The sequence below is a fragment of the Glycine soja genome, chromosome 16 (assembly GCF_004193775.1).
Source record: "Glycine soja cultivar W05 chromosome 16, ASM419377v2, whole genome shotgun sequence".
NCBI lineage: Eukaryota > Viridiplantae > Streptophyta > Magnoliopsida > Fabales > Fabaceae > Glycine > Glycine soja.
Genome location: NC_041017.1, coordinates 8,300,738 through 8,325,192, shown reverse-complemented (window position 1 = coordinate 8,325,192; position 24,455 = coordinate 8,300,738). Strand labels below are relative to the sequence as shown.

At 38.3% G+C, this 24,455-nt stretch overlaps 1 long non-coding RNA gene across 1 annotated transcript; it reads left to right on the top strand.

Moving 5' to 3' along the window:
- Positions 1-328: 328 nt before the first annotated feature.
- Positions 329-16,370, top strand: LOC114390513. The gene is made up of 6 exons (XR_003661934.1): positions 329-576; positions 688-930; positions 1,056-1,291; positions 2,189-2,294; positions 2,946-3,025; positions 15,995-16,370. It is a non-coding gene; the product is annotated as an uncharacterized LOC114390513 (long non-coding RNA).
- Positions 16,371-24,455: the final 8,085 nt, after the last annotated feature.

The following is a 24,455-nucleotide window of genomic DNA, read 5'->3' as shown; positions in this document are numbered from 1 at the left end:
CCAATTGAGATTAAGTTGAGGAAAAGAGTAGCTTTGGGATCTGCAAGGGGTCTTTCATATTTGCATCATCATTGTGACCCAAAGATTATTCATCGTGATGTGAACGCTGCAAACATATTGCTGGATGAAGAGTTTGAGGCTGTTGTTGGGGACTTTTGAGGCTGTTTTTTTTTCATATTATTCAATCACAAACTAAGAGGATTACAAATTTATGGACTTTTATAAAAACTATTGTAAAAAGTCATATCCATATTCATTGAAGTATAATTTTTTTAATAGTGGGATAATATAGAAATTAAATTCATTTTACATTGGCTGGTGCAGAAAATTGTATTGGAAAGGGTGGTTATGCTGAGGTTTACAAAGGGTGTTTGCCAAATGGTCAGCTGGTAGCGATTAAAACGCTGACACGTGGTACAAAAAACGAAACTATAGGTGACTTCTTATCAGAACTTGGTATAATGGCTCATGTAAACCACTCCAACACTGCCAAGTTAGTTGGCTATGGGGTGGAGGGAGTAATGTATCTAGTGCTTGAGTTGTCTGAAAAAGGGTGCTTAGCTTCAATGCTTAATGGTAGGGTCCATTTTTCATTTCTATTGAGCCAATATTTTTACCATTGCAGTTAATTATATTGTTCTTCATTGCAGTTAATTATATTGTTCTTAATTTCTTCCCTGATGTTAGGTTCCAAGGACAAACTACCATGGTCTATTAGGCAGAAAATAGCATTAGGAACAGCTAAGGGTATAATGTATCTGTTAGAACAAAGTAGAATGTGAATGAAAGTTTGAAAAAAAAGAAAGAAAAAAAATGGTTTGCCATAAACTATTGTTACAACAGTATCTTCATGAAGGTTGTCAGAGAAGAATTATCCATAGAGATATAACAGCGGCAAATATCTTGCTTACTGAGGACTTTGAGTCGAAGGTATGGATATGCCTTTGGATTCTTTTGTACAAATATGATATGCATCTGTTTGTCTCTACATGGGATTCTTTTTGTGGGTTTTCAATGCTTTTGTTGAGTATGTTGCTTGTGGCTTGAATTTGCAGCTTTACGTGGGCTGCCACATTGAAGGCAAGGGTCCTTAAGGAGGTTTGGAACATAGCAGCTGTGTTTCCTGTGGAGAAGAATTTGGCCGGTGGCGGCGGCGGCAATGATAATGGTAGCAATGGTAGCTCTAATAGTAGCTTCAGTGGTGAAATTGTACTAGAAGAAAATTTCTTGGGGATTTGTAGCAGAGAATTGCTAGCCAGAGGATGTGAACTTCTCAAGCGCACACGCACTGGTATACTTCCTGAAATTTACATTTTTGTTTTGTTTTTTTTAGTGTGTCTGAATCAGATATTTGAACCTTTCGATGGTTTCACTGAAGGGAAGGGTGCACTGTTCAAACTTAGTTTTTTGCACATGAATATTTTCTTTCTGAAATTTTCTCACTACTGTCCAACATGCTATCTATTCAAGAAAGCTGGCCATTTTGACGATCTTAATTAGCAAACATGAATTTATTGAGAATCTTATAGGTTTGTATTATTAGTTATAGCCTATTAAAAATGTTTTATTAGTGCAGTAAAAAAATGTCTTATTAGTCATGACAAGATGAGAAGACGTTGAAGGGACCATCTAAGAACGGCTAGGGATATAAACATAACTATGTCACGGATTCAATGTTTTTATCTCATCACTGTTAGCATTGCACAATTAATACACAATGACATTAGACACGTTAATTATAATTATAACTTGTAGTATGAGATTATAGCTTTCTTTTGCAAGTGCTACTTATTACAATCAAATTATAATCACTGTCAACAAACAAATTTCATCAGTTTTGTTGCAAGTGCTACTTATTACAATCATTCTCTGTTTTTTCTACATATTCTTTTAACATTCTGATATAATTTTCCGTTGGATATTACTTATCTCACCTCATTATTTGCTTGTACCATGGATGTCCCTAATGCACTTGGGTGCAAATATTTAAAAAATTATCTTTTCCTTTTATTAGTTTTGTTGGATTTTGTTGAATTTGTGCTACTTTGTAAATGATTATAAACAGGTTATTTTTTTGAACTGTTAATGCATAATCTTGGGCTTAATTTTTGTTTGTGTTTTTTATGTATTTGTATGCTTGGCATTGAGTGTTTTTATCCTGCATGTTTTGTTTGTTCAAAAAAATTAGGTTTAGATCCAAACTGCCACACAAACGATGTGCTCCAGGCGGGGATAAACCTTGGCAAATAGCTGGTTCTGCATTGCAAATGATGTGGGATATAAAATGGTTTGAGGTATACCCAAAACACTTTTATTTTTGTTTAGTATATAATATAATGTTATCATAATTGTAGACTCACAATATTCAGAAATAAAATATGAATGTAAGCCTTATTTTATAATGAATTGGATTAGGGAAGAGAGATAGTAAGAAAAAGAAAGTGATAGATGCCTGGTGTACTAAAAAAAGAAGAAAGAAATGGATATAAAATGAGGTAAATAGAAATGAGAAGGAAGAAGAGTAAATTTATGAAATATAATTAAAGAGAAATGTTAGAAATATATTCCTAACATGGATTCTATTATTAATTCTTTTAAAAGCATTTTTTAAAAAAAATTACTATTTGTAATTTTTTTTTCATATTCAAACTTAGAATTCTAAAAAAACTTAACCCGTATGTTTAAAAATTAACTATTAATCAATTTGTCAAATTTTTTGAACATATGGAGTAGTTATAGACTTATAGTTGCCACTTATGGACGTCAAATTGACATAAAAAGATAAATATCTGTGAATTTCTGCACCTTTTTCTCATAAAAAATATAAAAAATGAATTAAATGAAGTTAAAAATAAATAAAAGTTGAAATTTTCATAAATTATGATATATATTTTTTAAAGAGTCATTTTTTAAGAGTCAATTATTATTGAGTTTTTTTTTATTAGTCCAACTGTCTAAGACGATGGTGGCTCATGCATAATTGGTGGGTCAAATGGTCAATCCTCAAACTTACGACATACAAACGGTGAGTAGCTGAAATCACGTCCATGTTCCCCATTAGTTTCACAATACTTATATTATATACGGTCATAAATGTTATTGCAATTGTTTAATATGGTGACATTGTGTAGTATTACTTTTTAATACTACGATTATATAAGGTCATAACACATCTTGGTAGCTTTTCTTGTTACAGATATGTTGTTAAAGCATGAGTAGTTATAAAGAGCATGTATTATTTGATAAATTAAGTAATATGGAAAAAAATGTTATGGTTTCCTAATTATTCTCAATGTCTCAAACTCAAACTCGTCTTCATTCTTGTATTGTTTTCTACTTCCACTTAGTTCTTCCCTAAAAAAATCCAACAAAACATAGTTAAACAAGTAGTCTCTACATCCATCTGCTGAACCTCTTGCTTTAACACAATGTAGCAACTACTTTGCCTTTTCCTCAATCCAATCTTGTTCTTTAATGTCAACTTCAATATCAACATCATCTTTTTCATATTCTTCATCATAGCCAGAGTTGTCATCCAATGAGAGACACTAGTCTAACTTTGCAAGGTCAAATTTTGCAAGACTCTCCAATTTCTGAACTGTTTGTATGAACTTCTGTTTTCTCACTACTAGAAAATACACTTTCAACATCGGTTATTTAGAACATTCTACATCGATTCTAAAACCGATGTTGAAAGTGACGATGTTGAATGTATGAATGTTAACATCGGTTTTGGAGAATCGATGTTAACATATATATGACAACATCGGTTCTCCAAATACCCGATGTTAAACACAATGAACAACAACAAAAAAAGTGTAGGCATGATGAACGTTGACATCGGTTTTCCAGTAAAACCGATGTTAATATGTTAGTTTAACATCGGTTTTCTAGAATAACCGATGTTAATGTATGCCCTTAACATCCGTTTTTCTAGAAAACCGATGTCAACGTTGATGATGCTTACACTTATTTGGTGTAGTTCTTTGTGTATAACATCGGTTAATTATAAATAACCGATGTTACTATTCAAATATTCACATCGGTTATTTATAATTAACCGATGTTAATGTACAATAGTTGACATCGGTTATCCACAGATAACCGATGTTAAAATACAAACGCTGACATCGGTTATACACAAAAAACCGATGTTAATATACAAACGTTAACATCGGTTTTCTATTATAACCGATGTTGGTTATGATATTAACATCGGTTTTTATTAATAACCGATGTTGTTTTCAAATATTTTTTTTTATATATACTTTCTATTTTTATAGTAAACCCAAAATTGTACCTGTCAAATGCAATTTCAGGAGGCCCAATTCACAGCAAATAAACATTTTATTCTGCTTTCAAGCAGTTTTAATGATAATAAACATCAAATAATTGATTTATATATTATAAAGAACAATCAACAAATGAATTCAATGTTCGTGTTACATAGAAAATGTAAAAAATGTCAAAAATGTTAAAAAATGTCCCTAAATCCTAGGCCTGATCTCTAACTCGGAGATAAAACTGTGCCCACTGAATCCGCAATGCTTTTAATCTCTCGGGCTCCAATGGTCTAGGGTCGTTAAAATACTGCATGATTAAATAAATCATATTAAGTTAATAATGTAATACAAATTATAAATAAATCGATTTTCTTTGAAATAAACTTACCGCTTCCCAATTATTTCTAAAACTTCCTAAAATGATGGTGGACATCCAGTGCATGACATAGTAGCCGCACTCAGTAGTTCCTTTTTGTCTATTACACTAAATACATAATGAAATTTGGATATTAATTAAACAACTAGTGTACAGACACATAAAGAAATATATATAAGTGGAAGTTTTATGTAAATGACGTACCTTGACGACAATCCACCTAGCAGGAGCCTTTGATTTAGGCTGTGGAGCATCATCAAGACCCTTGATAGCACTGTTCCATATGAGTAACAATTAAAAACTGGTGTTGTACGTTGAGGTATTACAATGCAAATGTATTGAAAAGAACACTAACCTATTAATAATCCCCTTAAGGTAGTTGTCTGGCCTGTTATGCAATGAACAAAACTAGACAACTAAGTGTTCCTTGGGTAGGATGACCACCATCTGCCAATGTCCACTGCAGTGGAACCTAAAATGGGTTAGTACATTAGTAAACATTAATTAAATTTTGTTATTTTGTGACTTACCCATTTAGGTAGGCTCCAAGATACATATCGCGTTGTGAACTCTGCATCCAACTCTTTATGTAACTTTTAGATTCAAACTGCGATTGCCCAGACCTCTGAATGGACTGAGGCTCGAGGAATCCATAGATATCAGAATTCCCCGCTCGCATACATGTTTCAGTGAGATGCCTGTTTATGTTAAGTCAAAGTTAAATATTTATGAATTGAAAGCCATAACTTAGGTAAATAAAAGCCTTTTATATAAAGATTTACAGAATCCACAACTGTAACACTGATATGCTGAGACATTGACCACCGTGTGCGATTTCGGAGAGGTCTTCGTGCTTTATGTACAGGGGGAAATCTGGATTAACGACCCCGAACACGGTGGCATCCCATCTAACCTGATAAGGCCTCAAGAAAATCTCTGGGATGGTCAATGTCATCAGATAAAGCGGATCATCGACCTCCGGATCGGGCTTCGGAGGTGGTTTTGGCGGAGACACAGCTACCTATTCATGAAACAAAGTTAAATAGCCTAATTTGAAAAGAAGAAACATATAGTAAGGACAATAAGTACCTGTTGTGATAAAGACTTGACCAGATGTGTCGGCCAAGCAAGGAAGGTGTGAAGTGCCTGCCCCACTAAGGAAACCTCATCAGTGGGTACAGGAACTGGAGCATCTGCATCTCTAACCTCCTCCACACTCACCTTTACTTGGCCAAGCAATAAAGGAGTGTTATGAACAACAGTGGATCCCTCATAAACTCTCCTGATGACAACCAGGCGGGCAAGATCTGTTTCTATGTACAAGTCGTACCCTGTCAGAGTCACCGGTCTCAGGATCGTTTCCCGAGGGATCAACACAACTCCCCTTTGTGCTCACTCGAGGACCGAAGGGACCAGGACCAACCAGAGGCTCAGGAGGCACTGCAAGTCCCTGAGATTGCATCTGCGACTGAAGGTGGCTGAAGGATGCCATGACCTGCCTCGTCACTTTCTCTGTGATGGACTCCTCTAGCTGGTCCCTGATCTGTTGAGTCAGCTGGTGTAATTCGTTAGGAGGCAGGGAGGAAGCGCTGTGGGACGTCCGTGGAGCCGATCCAAAGTATTGCTTAATGGTGACACCGGCTCCAATACCACGGACACGTCCAGGGTGCTCTGGACGTCCAATAGCAGCGGCCAGAACATCCTGACGTCCATGGGGGACGAACGATCCCTGTGTGGCCTGCTCCTCAAACGAATCCTGCACAAAAAACACACAGTGGTACATGGCATTCTCAAAATATTTAAACATAATTGTAATGGTTAGTTGAACATGACTTACATTCTTCTCAGCGATTTCCTTTGCGGCCTCAGTCGTCATCTCCCTTGTCTTCTTCGTGCGGGCCATCTTCCACTTCACGTGGTGTCTGACCGAGGATGGAGGGTCGATGACGCCATCAACGCTTCCTGACTGTGCAGCTTCCTGCATCTTCTTCTTGGTCTTCTCAGCCAGGAGCTTCTGCTCCAAATAATCATAACCCCCACGAGACAAAACGTGGGGGGCAGTATTCTGCTTCTGGATGGCCTGTGCCTTCATGCGCACATCCTGAAAAAATTAAACAATAATGTTTGAAATGGGTAGAATGAAGTATAACAACATCATGTTTAATATGAAAAACAACTTAAATGGCAAAGGAACATACCTCCCAAGAAGGGTCTCTGCAAGTCTGGCAAAACTGGGCCCACATTTCCTTGCTGATGCCGTATTTGTCACAGACAGTGTCCTCGACACCGTCCTGATCGGCTGCAAGGGCCCATTTCCTCGTGAGGTCTGATTTAAACTGCCTTCATCTCTCCCCCACGGTCTGTAGTAACTTCCTTTTCGTCCTACTGTCAGAAGCCTCTGGGATATCAAATTCCGCCTGACAACATGAAACAAAGTTTATTTATTACAATAATGAAATTTTTTGGCTATTAATTACACACAATCAAATAAGAAAAGAGAAATACCTGAATATCCTCCCAAATCAGGTCCTTCTGAGCAATAGGGACCTCCTTCCAGTTCTCGTAGGTGATGTCCACCTTATCACGTGCCACAATCCCCAAATATGTTCTTAATTTCTTATTGTGGGGACCGTCGGCCTTCCCTGTAGCAGGATCAACATGCACCACTGGTCTCTCAACACCAGGTGGTCTAGTGGACAACGATCGTAGGCGTGAGGCTTTGCGTGTCCGCTTCACGGTAGACGTCGAAGCCGATGCGTCCGAAGTAGGAGGAGGAGAAGGAGGAGGAGGAGGAGGAGGAGGAGTAGTGGAGGCAGGTGGAGAACCCATGATCTTTTATACAATAACATACAAAATTGGATTAATGAAAAGAGGATTAGTGATAAGTTTTTTTTGGAAGGCAAAAGTATAAGATTATTAAACAAAACCCCACCACATAAGGAGACAAGACAAATTAACCAAAGGACTCTGAAAGATAGGTAGTTGTGCTTTTTAATTGTGATTTCATCCATGTTTTCTTTGATATTGATTTTCTTAGGACTTCATCCATGTTTTGACAACATTTGATTTTCTTTTTTGCAGAAAAGAAAGAGGGGAACGAGCAACAATTTGAAGGTTGTACATTCAGGAACTAAAGAATTCAAAATAGCTAGTAATAAGAGGGATTTGTTTTTGGGATTTTCTGAGCACCAAGAGCGGCTACGCAAGAAGCTTGCACTTGAGGAGGGAAGGATATTTGCAACTAATGAACAACTTTCTTAACTATTTGTCCTTCAGATTTTACTGTTTTTTTTTCTTATATGTAAATATAAATAATATAAGGTTATGCCATAGGGACATGGTCATTTTTACCCCTAACAATCTTAGAAGTAAATATAGACCATGTTTTTACGCCATACCCTTATACCATTTATATTTGCATATTAGCAAAAAGAAACAGTAAAATCTTAAGGACAAATAGTTAAGAAACTTGTTCATTAGCTGCAAATATCCTTCCCTCCTCAAGTGCAAACTTCTTGCGTAGCCGCTCTTGGTGCTCAGAAAATTCCAAAAACAAATCCCTCTTATTACTAGCTATTTTGAATTCTTTAGTTCCTGAATGAACAACCTTCAAATTGTTGCTCGTTCCCCTCTTTGAGAATGAGGAGGATCTTCATAGGACTTCATCCAGCTGATGTTTATCGGCAGTTTCATCATCCACCACCCTTTTCTTCTGTGCCTTCTCATGTTCATTGTTGTTAAACCCATATTTATGCCTTCTTCCCTTCATGTCTTGTTTGATCACAACTTTAGCTGAATCTCCCATCTTCAGCATAGTTGAATGTCATGTCTTATTGTCCAATGCCACATTTTGATGGCCTGTATCTCTTTTGTTCGTATGTTCTACTGCTTCAGCTTCACAATGCATAGAGCAATCAGAATTTTCGAGTCATCACCAAAGGCTTCTGCATCAGCGTTGACACTCTCCACCCTCTTTGGTTTATGCTTCTGTGTTTTCTTCCATGCTTCCTCCTTATAATTCTCAGATTTATTGGAGGTCCCACTAGAAGGATCAGCACCAATCCGTGCCTGTTCCTCCTCTACCAGCTCAATATCTTTCCTTTCACTTTTGCTTTTGAAAACTACACTGTAATTTACAAAACAAAAGTTGAAAGGAAAGATATTGACCTGATAGACGAGGAAGAAGCACAGATTGGTGGTGATCGTTCTAGTGCAACCTCGAATAAAGCTGAGATTTATAACGAGGAGGCACGGAAGAAAACACAGAAGCATAAACCAAAGAGGGTGGAGAGTGTCAATGCTAATGCATAAGCCTTTGGTGATCACTCGAAAATTCTGATTGTTTTATGCATTCTGAAGCTGAAGCACTAGAACATACGAAGAAAAGAGATACAGGCCATCAAAGTGTGGCATTGGACAATGAGATAGGAGTTTCAACTATGCTGAAGATGGGAGATTCAGCTAAAGTTGTGATAAAACAAGACATGAAGGGAAGAGAGCATAAATATGGGTTTAACAACAATGAACGTGAGAAGCCAGAGAAGAAAAGGGTGGTGGATGATGAAACTGGCGACAAACATGAGCTGGATGAAGTCCTAAGGAGGCAAATTGAAACAAAAAACCGATGCCTCAATAAGAGAAAAATGTAGTTGTCACTTACTAGGTTTGGTGACCTCTGTCTCTGCAGAAAATTACATTAGCCGATGTTAATCAATTCTCCTTCATCATGATCATTTCGATTTGCATGAACGTCGTCAGCTTCTTCTTCTCCGACAATGTTACCAGTGATTTGAGCGGTCAAAGGACTAACATAGGTGTCCATGTATGAATCATCATCTTCTACATTAACACCAACTGTTTTGCCCTACAGAACCACGCACCACCTTTCATCACAAGGGTCTTGACGTAAAATACTTGTCTAGCTTGTTCTGCCATGATGAAAGGGTCATTGTGGTAACCAAGTTTCTTTAGATCTACCAGGGTAAATCCTATATCATCGGTGCGCACACCGGTGTTGCTGTCAACCCATTTACATTTGAAAACACATACTGTAAATTTCACATAATTAAGCTCCCAAATTTCATCAATGAACCCAAATTAAGGGATGGAAGCTACACAGGGATTGGCGTCATTGACACTTGCCAAGTGTTGAGATTCAGCCCTTAGGGTGACCCCGCTGTTTTGCATTGTACTTTTGTCATCTTGTGCTTTTGTGTAAAATGAATACCTGTTTATGTCATATCCTTGCCAGGTTATAACATTTCTTTTAGGCCCATCTGCTAGTTTTCTTAATGTTTCTGAAGCATTCTCATCTGCAAAGATTGTATCTTTAAACCAATCACAGAAAGTTTTGTTATGCTTTTTCAACGCCCAATTCTTTGACATTTTCGTATTATTCTGTTTGACTAAAGCTTCATGCTTAACTATGTATGGCAAAACTTCATTACTGTTGTTCAAGACATACAAGTGAGTTGTAACAAATCTTCTACACTTGGAGTAATCACCTGCAGTCCTCTTGAACCCTTACCACCCACTCTGTCATCATGCCGACACTCAGGAAGCCCAACAGCTTTAGCCTTCTCTAAGTATTCTGAACAAAATTCAATGGCTTCTTCTGCAATGTACCTCTCAACAATAGATGCTTCCGGACGATATAGATTCTTTGTATACCCTTTTAAGATCTTCATGTATCGCTCAACCGGGTACATCCACCGTAGATAAACAGGACCACAGCATTTGATTTCTCTGACCAGATGCACAATCAAGTGAATCATGATGTCAAAGAAATCAGGGGGAAAATACATCTCCAACTGGCAGAGTATAATTGCGGCCTCATTTTCCAACTCATCAAACATTACTGGATCAATCACTTTGCTACATATAGCATGGAAGAAAAAGCACAGGCGAGTTATCGTGAACCTGACTTTGTTTGGCAAGATGTCTCGTATAGCCACGGCTAACAATTGTTGCATGAGCACGTGACAATCGTGAGACTTTAACCCTACAAGCTTAAGCTCCTTCAACTGCACAAGGCTCTTAATATTTGAAGAGTATCCTTGTGGAACCTTCACCCGACGAAGACACTGACAAAAACTTATCTTCTCCTTCTTGGACAAAGTATGGCAGGCTGGGGGCAACTAAATTTTCTTCCCATCAGACCTTGGATGCAACTGTGCTCTTATACCCATATCAGCTAGATCTTGACGGGTATTCAAGCCATCCTTCGTCTTGCCTTGAATGTTAAGGAGCGTCCCAATCACACTGTCACAAACATTTTCTCCACATGCATAACATCAGTACAATGTCTAACGTCAAGATCACACCAGTACGGAAGATCAAAGAAAATGGACCTCTTCTTCCATATGCAACTCTGACTTTTATCCTTCTTTTGGGTCTTCCCAAATACAGTGTTCAGGTGTTGAACCCGCTGATATACCTGCTCACCAGTGAACGGTATCGGCGCAATATCATGCTCTTGACTTCCATTAAAAGCTTTTCTCAGTCGTCTATAAGGATGATTGGGTGTTAGAAAGTGGCGATGCCTACTGTAGACTGTTTTTCTCCCATGTTTCAGTTGTGTGTAACTTGTATTTTCTTCACAGATGGGGCATGCATGATGACCCTTAACACTGTAACCGCTGAGATTCCCATATGCTGGGAAGTCATTAATGGTACAAAAAAGCATTGCACACATTTCAAACGTCTCCTTGCGAAACGCATCAAACACTACAACCCCCTCGTCCCACAACTTTCTCGGATCTTCAACCAACGGACTTAGATAAACATCAATGTCATTTGCTGGCTGTCTTGGGCCCGATATCATCATAGACAACATCATGTATTTTCGCTTCATGCACAACCAAGGAGGCAAATTGTAAATTACTAGCAAAACTGGCCATGAACTGTGTTGAGTGCTTAAGGTGCCATATGGATTCATTCCATCACTGGCTAGTCAAAGTCTAAGATTTCTTGGCTCCTTCCCGAAATCCGGATACAAACCATCAATCTTCTTCCACTGGGAGCAATCAGCCGGATGACGGACCATTCCATCAGAAATCCTTCCATTTGCATGCCATGTAAGGTCTTTTGCGTCGTCCTCGTTAGCAAACAGACGCTTAAACCTTGGAATGATTGGAAGATACCACAAAACCTTCGCTGGGGGGCCCTTGTTGGAGTTTTCATCAGAATTGCTTTCCTCTTCATCCTTCACTTTGTACCGTGAAGTCCCACAGATATGGCATTTGGACATTTCTTGGAATTCATGCCTGTAGAGTATGCAATCATTGGGGCAAGCATGAATCTTCTGATACTCCATACCCATGGGACACAATATCTTCTTCGCCTTATAGTAACTTTTAGGCAGCGTGTTGTCCTCTGGAAGCAGATTGTGCACTACCTCAAGCAGTGAGGTGAAACTTTTGTCACTCCACCCATACTTGGCCTTCACATTAACCAGACTTAACACCGCAGACAACAGGGTTAAGGAATTCTTGCACCCTGTATACAAAGGCTTCTTTGAATCACTCTGCAATCCTTCATACACAGGAGCGTGTGCTTGTTGAAAACACTCTTGTCCAAGGTCACGAATCATGTCTTCCAAGCGATCTCCCATTTCTACATCAAACGGTTCAGATTGGGACCCAGTATGCATGTCAGTCACTTCACCATGCCATATCCACGTCGTGTAATTCTTCTTCATCCCATCACACAATAAATGGTCCCGTATGTCGTCAAGTAGTTGTCGTCTTCCATTCAAACAGTTGATGCAAGGACAATAATATTTTCCTTCTTCATTCGGTCGACCTCTTTCTAAAGCAAATTGCAAAAACTGCTCGACGTCATCCTCATATTCTGGGCTCATGCGACTTTGATTGATCCAACTTCGATCCATCTAAGCAAATTCATGCATGCAAATCTCACTTTTTTATTTATAGGTGTGGCCCTATCCCATTTAGGAAGACTGTCTTTTATGTTAGCCTCAAACGTCATGGTTAGCATTATTTTGAACAATTTGAGTAAATTTCGGCAGCATTTTGCATTGGTCTCCAAGTACACGACATGACATCGGTGAAACGAATTTCACGATAATCAAGTATGCACTCAGAGAACAACTTGAAATGCATTCAACCAAAATTTCATCAAATTAATCAAAATAATAATAACCTGACCGAATGAGTCTAACATAAAAATACAAGTCTCCCCAAACTGTCCAAACGGACAATTCAAGACTAAATACAATGACTAATGCAAACTATCCGCAAGAATCATTGCATTCAGTCTCAAACGGGAATCTACGGTTCACTCAGCATGAACAACAGTTATTTATATAGCAAATTACATTCAGCACGTATAACAACATTCATGACATACAAGAACATTCATGACGTACAAGAACATACAAGGACATCAACAGTTCTGTGTGTGTGTGTGTGTGTGTGTGTGTGTGTGTGTGTGTTTTGTGTTTGTCTCTTTATGTGTGTGTGTGTGTGTGTGTGTCTATCTATGTGTGTGAGTGTGTTTGTGTATGTGTGTGTCTGTGACTCAGTGTGTGTGTCTGTGGCTCAGTGTGTTTGTGTGTTTGTCTGTCTCTTTATGTGTGTGTGACTGTGTGTGTGTGTGTGTTTGTCTCTTTATCTGTGTGTGTGTGGGTGTGTGTGTTTGTGGTTGTCTCTTTATCTGTGTGTGTGTGTGTGTGTGTTTGTTTGTCTCTTTATGTGTGTGTGTGTCTGTCCATGTGTGTGAGTGTGTTTGTGTATGTGTGTGTTTATGACTCAGTGTGTGGGTCTCTGTGTGTGTCTGTGGCTCAGTGTGTTTGTGTCTTTGTCTGTGTCTTTATGTGTGCGTGACTCTGTGTGTGTGTGTGTGTGTGTGTGTGTGTGTGTGTGTGTATGTATCTTTATGTGTGTGTGTGTGTGTGTGTTTGTGTTTGTGTCTGCGTGTGTTTGTCTCTATGTGTGTGTGTTTGTGTATCTGTGTGTGTCTCATTGCAGGGTAGCAAAGGATCATTAAATTGTAAACATCATGAGCCACATGATGAGGGAAGCAGTATCAAATTAATGCTTTACAAGCTTTTGGTCAATCTAAGGAGTGGTGTCTTCATGCTGCAAATTGATGGTTTCTGAGTGGAAAATCCTAATTTGGTTAAGCCTGAAATTCTGCAGCATTTGCAAAGCAGATTCAAATTAATTGAAGTTATGTACGAGCACTGTAGCTTTTACAAAAATAAGCATTGCAGCTTATTTAAGGCACAAATTCTGCAGCATATGCAGTATGTGGGTGTGTTTCAGTGTGTGTGTGTGTGTGTGTGGGTGTGTATGTGTGTGTGTGTGTGTGTTTCTGTGTGTGTGTGTGTGTGTGTTTCTCTGTGTGTGTGTGTGTGGTTATGTGTGTGTGTGGCTGTGTATGTGTGTGTGTGTGTGGTTGTGTGGTTGTGTATGTGTGTGTGTGTGTGTGTGTGTGTGTGTGTGTGTGTGTGTGGCTGTGTGGGTGTGTGGCTGTGTATGTGTGTGTGTGTGTGTGTGTGTGTGTGTGTGTGTGTTTGTGTGTGTGTGTGGCTGTGTGTGTTGAAGATGCAGCAAGATCTCAGCTGCAGCAAGGACTTAAAATAAATTATGGGAAGAGCAGCTTTGGGGTGTTGGGCCAATCTGAACAATGGAAATTGCAGGCTGCCAGTTATCTGAATTGCAGAATCATGCCTCTGCCTTTCTCTTATTTGGGAATACCAATCGGGGCTAATCCAGAGGAGGTTCCTATGGGGTGGTGGCCTTGATCAAAAGAAAATTGCATGGGTTAAATGGGACTACTGGCTCATGGAACAGGAACCTTTAAGGGAGAAATATCCCAGATTGTATAACATATCCTGTCAACAGCAGAAGCTTATTCAAGATATGGGATGTCAGTCTGCAAATGTTTGGGAATGGAAGCTTGAATGGAGAAGACACCTTTTTGAATGGAGAAGCCAGTTTCTGTGTGTGTGTGTGTGTGCGGAAGCTTGAATCAAGAATCTGTCTAAGTTTAATGCAGCATCCCTAGGCTGCATTAAATCTCATTACAGGAGCATCACTACATCCAACAGATGGGAAGTCACAAAGACAATGGGTGGGAGTGGAGCTTTATTTGGAGAAGGCCATTGTTTTGACAATGAAATTGATACGGCTGGTGTTTTTCTCAATGAGGTTCAGGATATGGCCATTCAACAACATGGACCTGATGTGTGGGAATGGACTGCTGACCCTACAGGTCAGTATACAGCAAACAATGCATATAAGGTAATAATGGGAGGAGCAATAGCAATAACCCAGGAGGAATGTTTTGTCAAATTATGGAGCATAAAGGTTCCAAGAAAAATAGCAATCTTTGCACGGAGACTAATTAGAAATAGACTTCCGACAAGACAGAGTTTGCAGCGGAGGCAAGTGCAGGTTGCTGACACGTCATGCCAATTTTGCAGGGACAGTGAGGATGATGCAATTTTCATTCTTTGGACCTGGCTTAGGAACTTTGAGAAAGGCTTCACAGAACATTTTAATCACTGGTGCAGTAGTATTAGACAAGCTTTTCTGTACTAGTAGAGGATACAATTTTGGCTACTAGTTTTGTACTTTTCTTAGGTTTCTATAGAGTGGTCCTCTAATCTGGCAGATGCCTTTATGTAATTAGAAAGGGAATGTAGTGGCTGAGACCTCTTCCAAGAGGTGCAACTCACATGTACTTAAGTCAGGGGTTGTAGCTGGTACTTAATTCATCTTGTGTACCAGCTATGTTCAAAATATATTTGTACTCACAGTACCTTTGGTATTCTTTCATCTATCTAATACATATCTATTTTTGCTGAGCAAAAAAAAAATTATCTTTGCTGATAAAAAAAAACAAAAATAAGTACACTGCCCCTAAAATACCAACATTATACTCACTATTGTTTAGCTTGCCATAATTTATATAAAAAAAACAATATAATCCTCATAGAAATACAATCATGCAAGCATATTTCAAAACTTAAAATAGGAATAAACAACTCTGAACAAATTAACTTATGTAGACTTGGCAAATTTGTTTTCACTAATATTAGTAGGTCATCACCACTGCAGTAGAATTTAAGTTAAATTTAGATAAGTACCTTATGAAGAGGCCAGCTACCTTGTCACACCTAATAAGTTACAATTGAAGAAATTTCTGCATGTATAATTGAACAAATTTGTTATCAAACTTCTGTGTGTGTGTGTGTGTGTGTGTGTGTGTTTGTATGATGAGTGTGTGTGTGTGTGTGTCATGAGTGTGTGTGTCTCTGTGTGTTATGTTTCTAATTTAAAGTTCTAAGCTGTTTATTTTGTCTCAGGATGATGATGATAACATTGTTCTCCATATAGCAGCAGAAACAGCAAAAATGATACGTGAAAATCTTGATTAGCTCATTGTATGCTTGGGAATCCTAATGCTGATGTATTAGTCAAAAACTACTGCCAAGTTGCAGCTCTGTGCACTCATTGTCATTAGATTTTGATAATTTATATCACTTGCAAAGCATGACAGCAAGTTTTCTTTTGGATTGAATTTCCTTTAATTTCTATATTAGTAACACTGGAGGTGAAGTAAAAAAAAGTAATCAATTACCAGGACAGAAGAATTTATCAGCCAATTTCTCAAAGGGGGTCCTGTCGTTGTAAATATACCTGCATCATTATCAACACAAGCATAAGATTGTTGTGTGTGTTTTTTTTATCAGCCAAAAATATAATATATTCATTGATAAGTACCAGAGGTACTAAATTGATACATATTTGTATAAGTACGAATCATAGCTGATTCTCTAACAAGCCTTGATATTATACAAGCTGAAAGAAAACTATGGAGCTGGGTAGCAGGAAATTTTTAAAATGAATATTCTGTCTTATAACATTAGAGGGCTTGGTAGAGGTATAAAGTGGGCCTCTATTAGGAGATTGGTTGGGAAACACAAGATAGACCTCCTCTGTTTGCAAGAAACAAAGAGGGACTCTTTGGATAAGGCACTGTGCCAGACTTTGTGGGGTCAATCAGACTTTGAATGAGAATGGGTCCCTGCTGTGAATACTGTTGGGGGTTTATTATGTATCTGGAACAATAATAATTTCCAGGTTGAGGTCAAAACTGCTGAAAGGGGATTCATTATGTTGGAGGGGGTTTGGATGGCAGAAATGCAGAGAGTCGTGGTGGCCAACATTTATGCTCCTTATGAGATAGAAAGCAAAAGACAATTGTGGGAAAAGCTGTACTCAAGGAAGAGCCAGTCCCAGATTCAGTCTTGGTGCCTGGTGGGAGACTTTAATTGCATTAGACACCCAGCAGAAAGATTGGGAAGTAGACACTCCAATTCAGAAGCTAACCTTATAGCTAAATTTAATGATTGGTTGGATGAAATGGAGATAGATGATATCCCCTGTGTGGGGAAGCCTTTCACTTGGGTTAGGCCTAATGGCTCTTGCAAGAGTAAGCTAGATAGAGTGTTAGTTTCTGATGACTGGCTATCTAAGTGGCCTGATAGCTCCCAATTCAATCATGAAAGGAACTATTCAGATCACTGCCCCATCCTAATGAATTCTAAATGCATTGATTGGGGCCCTAAGCCTTTTAGGGTCTTTGATGCTTGGCTGTCTAACAAGGACTACACTAAGGTGGTTAGGGATTGCTGGTCTGCAAATCATAGGCTAAAAATGCAAACTTCAGAACCTCAAACATAAGCTAAAAACCTGGAGCAGAGATAATTGTGGAGACCTAGGCAACAAGGTGAAGCAAACTCAGAAAAAGCTGAATGATCTGGAGGATTCTCTCACATCTCACCCCTCTGAACAGCAAATTCAACAACTTAAAAAAACACAGTCTGACCTTTGGGAGCAATCTTTTCTTCATGAATCAATAGTGAGACAGAAATCTAGAAGTAAGTGGATCAAACAGGGTGATGGCAACACCTCTTACTTCCACAGAATTATTAACTTTAGCAGAAGAAGGAATGCCTTTAGGGGGCTGCATATTGATGGCAATTGGGTAGATAAACCTGTTGTGGTCAAGGCTGCAATTCTCCAGCACTTCCAAGCCAGATTTACTGAACCTTCCTTGAACAGACCCAACCTAGATGGGGTTTCCTTTAATGTTCTGTCCAATAATCAGAGAGAAATGATGGTGGAACCTTTTAAAGAGGAGGAGATTTCTAGTGCTGTGTGGGCTTGTGGGAGTGACAAAAGCCCAGGGCCCGATGGCTTCAATTTCAGGTTCTTAAAGCATTTCTGGAATGAATTGAAGCCTGAATTCCTAAGGTTTTTCTCGGAATTTTATGTGAATGCAGTTTTCCCTAAGGGTCTCAACTCATCATTCATTGCCCTTATCCCTAAGATTAAGGATCCCCAACTTATTAGTGATTTCAGACCTATATCCCTTATTGGCTGTGTTTACAAAATTATTGCGAAAGTCTTATCAAATAGGCTAAGCAAGGTCATGAATCACTTAATAGATGAAAGGCAACTAGCCTTTGTTAAGGGCAGACAATTGCTTCATGGGGTTTTGATTGCAAATGAGGTTGTAGAGGAAAGTCCAGAAGCTATATACGGGTGGTTTAAGTAATCAATTGCTTTATCGGGTGACACCGTACCTCCTGCAGCTAATGAAAGTCCAGAAGCTAATGGAAATTCGAAGAAACCAGATGAAATAGACATCCAAGAGGCAGAGTCTCAATGGGAATTAGCAAAAAGCATAAGAGTTCATAGTGAGTTACAACAGCCAGCAGTCATCAGCAAGATAACGGAGATGGAAATCAGAGATAAGCAGGAGGTTGCAGAGATGGGAAATAGACAAAGTGGAAAAAATATATTGATTCTATGGGATGCACTTAAGCATATAAAACAACAAGACCCAGACTGTATATGGTGCTTTATGGGTGACTTCAACAATATAAGGCATCATTCTGAAAGAGAGGGTATATCACCTAGGGGAGCAGAAGCTAGTATTATCAATGATTTCAACGAATGGATTGCCTTTTCTACTGGGTTAGCTTGGGATTTCTTTTGGAGGGCAACACCAGAGGTGCTTGTATTTCTTTTAATTCAGTACCACTTGTACTGCTTTGATTATCTTAATAATATAATATATTTTATGCCTTCCAAGAAAAAAAGGAAATACCTAATAGGAGAAAGGGAAAAGTCATCTGAGCACATCATATATATTACTACTGATTTCTGCTGTGCAAAAAAAAAAAAACCATACAAGAACAAAAAATGCTATTCAAGAAATTGAGGCAGCTACCAGATTTTTAGAACATACAACAAAGATTCATATTCATCCACATTCAGTACATTGCTGGAAACGGAGAGCAAAACCTAATAGATACACAACAAGGAGTGCAAACCTTTTGATGCAAGGAGAAGCAACTGAGGAAAATAGTGACCAGAACCTAATGGATACACAGCTTTCCAAGCAACACTACCTGCATTTGAAACCCTAGCTAGTAGTAGTAACTATTTAAGAAACTAACTAACAATCTATAAGAAGAAAGACCACAAACACCACGTACGCGAAAGCACAAACTTACAATGAAGACAAGAAGCTTACCTCGAACACAACAGCGACAATGCCGGCGAGATTGTACCTCAGGTGAAATGTACCTCAGCAGACCACAAACACCACGTACTACCAGTCAAAAGTACCTCAGGTGACCACCAATTCGCCAATCCTTGCACCAGAAACCAAAAAAGCTCCTTAGCTTAACCAAGGGTTCATGAAACAGACCTAGCACGAAAGGGAGAACAACAGCCTTCGATAGAACAACACAGGTAGATGAAGCGTACCTGTCACGGTCTTCAGTGCAATGGAGAACAACAGCCTTCGATGTTTACATTGCAATGGAGAAGAGAGCGCGAAAGGGTTCACAGAAAAGAAGAAAGAGAGAGAGGCTAGGGTAAACGGAGAAGAAAGGAGCGCCAGGGAAATAGGTCGTTTCAAATACAATTTAAAATGTAAGTTTAACATCGGTTTTCAATAAAACACCGATGTTAACAAATTGATGTCAATGTTAACATCGGTTTTCTTCAAAAAACCGATGTTAACTGATTATATGTTAACATCGGTTTTCTGAAAACTGATGTTAACGAATCGCCTATAACATCGGTTTTTTTCAAAACCGATGTTAACAAATTGACTCTAACATCGATTTTATGAAAACCGATGTTAACGTCGCTTCGTTAACATCGGTTTTCTTGAAAACTGATGTTAGAGTTACTTCATTAACATCGGTTTTCATAAAACCGATGTTAAGAAATACACATTATTTACAATTATGCCACCGCGTTTACGTTAACATCGGTTTTGTCATCCGCCGATGTTAAATCAGCTTTTTCTAGTAGTGTCTCCCTGCTCAAAAGTGAAAAGATTATTAGCACCATTTTCTATGAAATCTATACAATTAGGACAACACAATTGATGAATATCCATGGAAAATAAGTTAGTTGATTGCATGTTTGGTTCATCTTATTTCAAAGAAATAATCATTTTTTTTGCAATTATTAAGATAATCTTTTTCTTCTTCTTTTAAATGATTATTTTCCTAAAACCAGTAGTACCCAAACATGCACATATAGAATGTGTTGGTTAAATGAATTACAGAATTAGGACTTGTCATACCCTAATTTCGTCCGGGGATTATTACTTGATGATATGCAACCTTTGATTGGCCGCTTCGAAATACTTGGCACCCTTTGTTGCACAATCTGTGAAGTCCCGAGACGTGCTGGAAATCAAAAAGAAGCAGGCTTACGCGATCCGTGAAATTCTGTAATATGACGGAAATCGTAAGGAGGTGTTTTTGCGCAATCCGTGAGTTTCCGTAACTTCTTCGAAAGCTAAAAAAGAGTAAATACATAATCCGTAAGGATTCGTAACCTTGCGGAAGGAAAATAAGTATCGTTACGAAATTCGTAAAGTTTCGTAACGTTACGGAAAAAGAATTACCAAAAAAAGTAAAGGGGGTGCATTTAGTAAAAAGGGGGGGTACAAATAGTAATCAGACCCACTTGGGCCTTCCAGTTTCTTCCTCCAGAAGCAACCTTGCTCGCCTGGGCGAGCTGGGTGGCAAGCTCCTCCCCTATTTTGCTATAAATAGGGGGAGGAATGAAGGGGGAAAGGGTTCAGCCTTCTTGGCACTTCTTATTCTCTCGAAATTGCTGAGGAAAATTATTTCCGTGAAGAAAATCCAAGCCGAGGCGATTCCGTAACGTTTCCGTGAGTAATTACGCGAAGATTTTCAACCGTTCTTCGACATTCATCGTTCGTTCTTCGTTTTCTTCAGTCCTCAACTGGTAAGTACCTCAAACCGAGCTTTTCAATTCATTCTATGTACCCGTGGTGGTCCACATTTTGTTTCATGTATTTTTATTCTCGTTTTCATTTACTTTTCGTACCCCCTTTTGACGTGCTTCAGTCATTTATTTAAGTCATTTATCGCCTAATCAAAAAATAAAATAAATTTCCACCGATCATTTGATTTGTGATATCCGTTAATTTCTATTAATATGAATTCTGACCGTTCGGTCGTACCGTAACCACGTTGGAAATCAAAAAAGAGGTAAAATAATAATATAATAATCAAAAATACCCTTTAGTAAAATGAAGCGAAAAAATCAATCGGATGTTTTCTCTTTGGGATTTCTCATTCTTAATTGAATTGACTAATAACTAAAGTGAAACTAAGGCTAAAACCAACTCGCCTAGTCAAGCTCGTCCACAAAAAGGTCACTAAAAAAGAGTTTGAAAGTTTATCATTTCAGATTTTCCTTACCAAGTAAATGGATCATTTTTAAGGTCCAACGCCTTAAAATGATTACCTTTCAAGTCAAAAGAATCGCTTGATTCACTCTTAAGAAAGAACTACGTAGGTCTGATTTCCTCTTCGATGGAGGGTACGTAGGAGCAAAAGCCCCGCTTTTGTCGACCTCAAAAAATAAAAAGAAATAAAAGTTAAGGTAATACAATTTCCACAATTCTAAAAAATAGGTTGTTGTCCTTCGAGACAAACGTAAGAGGTGCTAATACCTTCCTCAAACGTAAATACAACTCCCGAACTTAGAATTTTCATTTTGACCGGTTTCCTTCGGTTTTTCTGACGTTTTCCACAAATAAACGTTGGTGGTGACTCCGCGCATCTTTCCTCCTTTGGAAAGCGCACCCGTGAGCCTCGCCTTCGCTCGCCCGCAAAAGGGCATGTTGCAACAGGACTTAGAAGAGACAACTGAAGTGAAAGAAGGAACTTAAACTTACTTTGAATATTGGCAAGGCTTTGATCAAAAGTTGAGAATTCATCAGTGGTGGCATAAACTGGGTTTCTGGTAGGGCCATTATGAAAATTGTTATAGAAGTTACATTGGCCCAAGAACAGTCTTCATTGAGGCTAAAACAAAAGGTGAACGAATGGAGACTAAAGCGGGTGTAAATATGAGAACAGGTACAAAGGTACTATAATAGACCTTCTAGGAATGAAGGATAACTTAAAGGGATATTGCGAAGATTTGAGAGTTTTAGAGAAAGAAATGCAGGAAAACATTAGAAAAAGGAAATGTATGGACCTAATGATGTGATACGAACAAACAATACCAGATACTAGTGCTAGAGAAAGAAGGGGGGAATGCCAAGGGGTTTAGCTTATCAAAGTAGAGAAGGTCGAAGGGGTTCAACTTTCTCTGGCACAGCATAGCGGGACTGACTATAACAAGGTCACTGACTATAATTTTCAAATCAAATGACATCAAGCAAACAGGAAATAAAAAAATTAACCTTATAAATGTCAAACCAGTATGTCCGTTTCACAGGGTACATGACTCTCAGCCCTGATAGTATAGGACTGTGGAGAACAACATCCCTTAGACGGGGTAAACGAGGGGCAAGATCCAAAGTACGACTACTTCCAACAGATTGACCATAAAGGATGATGTCTTCCTGCTTAGCACCATAGTTCTCTTCCATATACTTATATACAACTTCAATGTCAGCATATGTATTATGCTCACTTGGCTATGAAAAATATCCATATTAGTTTTCTCATGAGGCTAGCTCACTTAGCTTACATGCAACAGGCTCCAGTACTTTTCCAGGGGAGTGGGCATTCACTAAATCCTACCAATAGCCTGGTAATATTTTCTTCATTGTATTTCACATGTTGTCATTAGGCTTATTGCATTTATAAGTTATCGTTAGCTTGGTTTCACTTTTTCTTTTGTGTGTTTCATTTCAGGTGTTGAAAGTTCTCTCTGCATCTCCTACAACCTTTTTTGCTAACCCAAAATCTAAAGTGACAACTCCTCCATCACTCAATGGAACTTCAATTATACAGGCATGACATTATTTTACCAACCAATTGTGTGTGTGTGTTGTTGTACGTGCCCTAGTTCTTATGCTTTTCAAATATGCAAGCAAGGCTTGATTCTTAATGATTTGGAATAGTATAATTTACAGCAATTATACACAAATGTATTTGTTTTAGAGTATCTGGTGTTACTTTTAAGTCATTAAATATGTATATTCAAATTATAATATGCATATTGTTATTGTCATTCATGAACAAAAAAAAAATATTTAAAAAAAGTTATTGATTCTACATCGGTTATTAGAACAACCGATGTAGAATTACTTTATATTCAACGTCTGTTATACGTAAAACCGATGTAGAATGCTTGTAGAAATATCGCATTCTAAGACGGGTTAGAGACACAACCGATGTTGAATGAGCCTAATTCTACATCGGTTTGAGGGCACAACCGATGTTGAATGGTCAGGATTCTAAGACGGTTGTGCTTCGAGACCCGTCTTCGAACCCAAGCCATTCTAAGGCGGTTCATCAACCGATGTAAAAAGACAACGAAATTTCAACATCGCTGACTACAATGACGCGTGGCAACCGATGTAGAAAGGTGATTTTAACCGATGTAGAATGCGTAATTTGTAGTAGTGATTATAGAGAACAACAATGGTTGGCAATGCAATCAATCATCCAGTATCAATACATCACTATTACCTGCAACTCATGATGGGGAAAATGTTTTCCCTCTATTACAAACTTAACAGTGTAATTTCCAACCACTAACTAACATTTTTCTCGTGTGCGAGTATTATATGATTTGTAGTGACCGCATTTTAGGCCTCTTAATTAGTCATTACATACTATCCAAACCTGCAGTGGAGGCTTCTTAATTAATCTTTTGGTAGGAGGATGCTTAATTATATTGATATGTAATTTGAAGCTTTTCATTGAATGAAAACAAAAAGATCAGAAAGAAATCCTAACTCAATTAAAGCATAATATTTATGTAAGCAATATTCTTCACTAGCTAATTGCATGATACAAAATCTATAAATCAATTGAAGGAAAGCATTTATGTGCTTTAATTTAAGCAGGCTACCTCTTCATCAATTCTCTTCCATGTGTCTCATACATGTCAATTGCTAGATTTTAGCTTAAAACCAATAACACTAATTGAAATTGTCCAACATATATATAAGTTGTATCTGGGGAACTAAGGCAAGTGATCTGAGACTTCCGAACACTCCCCTCTACAGATGTCTGAAAACAAACAAAGCTACTAGATTTTAGCTTAAAACCAATTGACATTAGTAGTGAAGTTGTCAAATAGATATATAAGTTGCACCCTAAAAATTGAGACAAGCAATGTGGAACTTCCTAACACCCCTCCACAGATTCCTCTTAGAACAGGTGAGCTTACTAGAATAGGCGAAAATCAAGATGTCCTATAAGCTTTGATACCATGAAAGATTTCAACTTAAAA